The sequence below is a fragment of the Chrysochloris asiatica genome, unplaced genomic scaffold, assembly GCF_000296735.1.
Source record: "Chrysochloris asiatica unplaced genomic scaffold, ChrAsi1.0 scaffold00409, whole genome shotgun sequence".
In the NCBI taxonomy this organism is placed as follows: domain Eukaryota; kingdom Metazoa; phylum Chordata; class Mammalia; order Afrosoricida; family Chrysochloridae; genus Chrysochloris; species Chrysochloris asiatica.
In genome coordinates this window covers 1,158,847-1,163,479 of record NW_006408927.1, presented here as the reverse complement: position 1 = coordinate 1,163,479, position 4,633 = coordinate 1,158,847, and positions in this window count along the sequence as shown.

Sequence of the window (4,633 nt, the reverse complement as noted above, 5' to 3'; positions counted from 1 at the left end):
CTGAAACCTGTCCACCATGGGTGACCCTGCTGGTGTTTAAAATACCGGTGGCATAGCTTTCAGAATCACAGCAACATCATCAACAAGTACAAGTAAATATCTTTCTGGTATTCTCTGTTTTCAGTTAAGATCCATCTGACATGAGTCATAATAGCACTAGTTCCGTATCTTCTTCGGAATCTGGCTTGAATTTCTGACAGCTCCCTGTCAATGGACTGCTGCAACCATGTTTGAATCATCTTCAGCAAAATTTTACTTGCATGTGACATTAGGGATGGTATTCGATAATTTCCACATTCTATTAGGTCATCTTTCTTTGAAATGGGCACAAATAAGGTTCCTTTCCAATTGATTGATTGTCTTCCAAATTTCTTGGCATAGACAAGTGAAAGCCTCTAGTTCCGCATCAGTTTGTTGAAACATTTCAACATCCATCAATTCCTGGGACTTGGTTTTTTGCCAGTGCCTTCAGTACGGCTTGAACGTCTTCCTTCAGTACTATTGGTTCTTGATCACATGCTACCTCTTGAAGTGGTTGGACATCCACCATTTTTTTAGTACAGTGACTGTATATTCCTTCTATTTTCTTTTGATTCTTCCTGTGTCATTAAATACTTTGTCCATTGAATCCTTCAATAGCGCCAACTGAGGCTTGAATCTATTTTTTTTTCCAGTTCTTTCAGCTTGAAAAATGTTGCGCATGTTTTTTCATTTTGATTTTCTAACTCCAGGTCTTGGCCCTTTTGCCATATAAATACATTACTATGTCTTCTTGAGCTGCCCTTTGAGATTTTCTGTTCAGTTCTTTTACTTCCGCATGATGTCTTCTGGTCACTTTAGCTTCTCTATGTTCAAGAGTAAGCTTCAGCGTCTCTTATGACTTCCATTTTTGTTTTTTCTGTCTGTCCTGTTTCTTAAATGACCTTTCACTTTCTTCCTGTATGATGTCCTTGATATCATCCCACAGTTCTTCTGGTCTTCGGTCATTAATATCTAATAGATCAAGTCTATCTTGAGATGGTCTCATAATTTAGGCAGGATGCATTCAAGGTCATATTTTGGCTCTCATGGACTTGCTTAATTTTCTTCAGGTTCAACCTGAACTTGCATATGAGCAAATGGTGTTCTGTTCCACAGTGAGGTGCTAGCCTTACTTTTGCTGATGATATTAAAAATTGTCACCGTCTCTTCCCACAGATGTAGTCAATTTGATTCCTGTGTATTCCATCTTGTGATAGTCCACCTGTATAGTTACCTTTTGTGCTGTTGAAAAATGGTGTATCTGCAATGAATAATTAAGTCATTGGTCTTGCAGAAGTCTATCATGTGATCTCCAGCATCATTTCTATCACCAAAGCCGTATTTTCCAATTATTGATTCTCTTTGTTTCTAGCCTTTACATTTCAATCACCAGTAATTATCAATGCACCTGATTTCATGTTTGAGCAATTTCAAACTGAAGACGTTGTTGTAATTCTTCAGTATCATCCTCACTGGCTTTAGCAGTTGGTGTATAATCTGAAAAAAATGGTATTAACTGGTCTTCCTTGTACGTGTATGGGTATTATGTATTCTATCACAGATGACATTACATTTGAAGATAGATCTTGAAATGCTCTTTTTGATGATGAAAACGATGCCATTCTTCTTCAATTTGTCATTCCCAGCATAGTAAGCCATATGACTGTCGGATTCAAAATGGCCAATATCAGTCCATTTCTGCTCACAAATGCCTAGAATATTGATCTTTCTGCATTCCATTTCTTTTTTGACAACTTTTAATTTTCCTAGATTCATACTGTACATTCTGTGTTCTTATTATTAATGGATATTTGCAGTTGTTTCTCTTCATTTGAGTTGTGCCCCATCAGCAAATTCAAGTTAGGTCAGCTCTACTTTGAGGAGGCAGCTCTCCCTGGTGATATGTGAGTGCCTTCCAACCTGAGGGGCTCATCTTATGCACTATCTCAGACAAAGGTCTACTGCTATTCCTAAGGTTTTCAGTGGCTAACCCTTCAAAAGCGGTAAGTGTCTCCTTCTAGTCTGTCTCAGTTTGGAAGCTGTTCTGAAACCTGTCCACCATGAATGACCCTGCTGGTATTTAAAATGCTGGTGGCATAGCTTTCAGCATCACAACAAGACGCAAACCACCACAGTCTGGCAAACTGACAGGCAAGTGGTGGGCCCACGAAGATGGCTATACTAAAAATGACCGATAATAACAAATGTGGTTGAGAATGTGGAGAAACTGGAACCCTCAAACATTGCTGGTGGGGATTTAAAGTGGTACAGCCTCTTGGCAAAACAATTTAAACACTCAAAATGTTAAGCAAGGAATTACCACATGATCCTGCAATTCCACTTCTAGGTCTATATCCAAGAGTAGTTAAAACATGTCCACACAAAACCCTGCACATGTATGCCCACAGCAGCCCTATTCACGGTAGCTAATATGTGGAAATAATCTATATATCCATCAACAGTTGAGTATCACTCAGCCATAAAACGGAATGATGCTTTGGGATGTAACAACACGGTTACACCTTGAAAACATGCTGACAGAAGCCACATCATCGTGTATGATTCCACAGATACGAACTGTCTAGCCTGGTCAAATACATACATAGACACTGTGGTCGTCATGATGTGCCGGGGAGTCGGTTTCGACTCACAGTGACCCTGTACGGGGTTTCCAGACTTTAAATCTTAAGGGAGCCAGAAAGTCTCATCTCCTCTCCCGCGGAACAGCTGGTAGTTTCGAACTGCTGACCTTAAGGTTCGCAGCCCAATTCGTAGCCACTACGCTACCAGAGCTCCTTGGATTAAGTGCTCAGTTATTAACGTAAAGGCTGGAGGTTGGAGTTCACCCAGCGACATCTTGGAAGACAGGCCTAGTGATCTACTTCTGAAAAGTCAGCCATTGAAACACTGTGGCGGGTAGCTCTCCTCAGACACAAAGGGACCGCCAGGAAGCGAATCCGCAGAAAGCAGCTGGTTGGGTTTTAAGTCTCGGGGAGGGAGGACACTACTCAGGGTTACTGAGCTGCTTTTAGGGATATTGAAAGTGTTCCAAAATCCCCTCCCCCTTTTACAAGTCGGAAAACCAAAACTCGCAGCCGAGGGCAACTTGCACACGCCCGCCTCCAAGTTCCACGTCCGAGAGGTGTTTCCCCGAACTCCGGGGCCCCAGCGAGAAGCTTCCTTCCGCCACAGCCGCGAGGGAAGGGCCAGCCGTCGCCGCTGCCGCGGTCGCTGCCGCTAGAGGGCGGGCGCGGGACGCAATGGAAACGACTCACTGAGCGTGCGCGCGCGTGCGCGCGCGTGCGTGTGTGCGTACGTGCGTGTGCGTGAGCGAGATTGCATGTGTGAAGGTGTGAGCGTGTTCTGAGAGTGTGCGTTGTGAGTGTATGTGAAGGTGCAGGCTAGAACTGTGTGGGAGAGATACAGACTGCCTGAGTCTGCGTGAAAGTGAAAGACTGTAACCCGTGAGACAGACAATGTTTGAAAGACTTGTGTGAGAAAGTGTGAGAGACAATGTGAGCGTTGTTTGTGTGTGTCTGTGTATGAGCCTATTGTGAGCTAGGAAATGTGTGAATGTGAATGCACGAGTGTATGGATGTGTGTGTGTGTGTGTTTGTTAGACTGCTTGTGTGAATGTGGTGTGAGACAAAGTATGGAGAGAATTCTGTGAGTTACATACGTGTAAACACTTGTATGAGTGGGCACGAATATGAGTGTGTAGGACAGACAATGTGTTGAGAGTCAGAGAACGCATGCGCTGTGCGACTAGCAAACGTGAAAGAGATTGTGTCTTTCAAAGTGTGTGAGGCAACTGTATGTCCGAGTACGTGAGATTAAAACGTATTCATGGGTGTGAGAGAAATTGTGTGAGTGTGTAAGAGAGTGGATATGTGAGCCAGGGTGTGCGCGTACGTGACTGCATGTGTGTACGTGAGACTGCCTGGGAGTGAATGAGTAGAATGTGCGGGAGAAACAGGTCAAAGTGTGTGAGAGAGAAAGTATGTGGGCTGGCACTTCCGGCACCGTGGCCTTGGGTGTGGCTGTCTCTGAAGGAAGGGGTCAGGGGTCATCAAGGCTTTCATTCAATGACATGAAGGTGCGGAGACAAGAAGAACAGCATCCAAGAGGAGGGTCAGGAGGTCCTTGTTGGTGATGTAGGCCAGCCTTTGCCACCTTTGTCCCGATGCTACTGGACAAGGCCAGCGCTGTGCACTCTATGATGCAACTAAGGAGACCACGAAGGAGGAGCTGGTTTTTATCTTCAGGGTCCCCGAGCGTGCAGATAAAATAAAATGATCTGTTAGCTCCGAGGATGCCATCGAGAAGAAGCTGATAGGGACCAAGCGTCCTGCTACCAGGAGCTGCTACAAGCAAACTGCTACCTGGAGGTCATGGACCGCTACAGCCTGGCCGAGAAGCTGAGGGGCAGCGCTGTCATCTCCCTTGTGAACCCCCTCCAGCCTCCTTCCTCCCAGAACAGAGAGGATCCCAGCAGAGGGAGGCCAATCCCTTCATCCCAGTTGTCAAACAGTCCCCCACCCCCTGGACCTTCCTCCTCGCACCAAGCCTGACCTTGGTGCTGGCCTTCACATATCGCTTTTTTTTTTTTTTT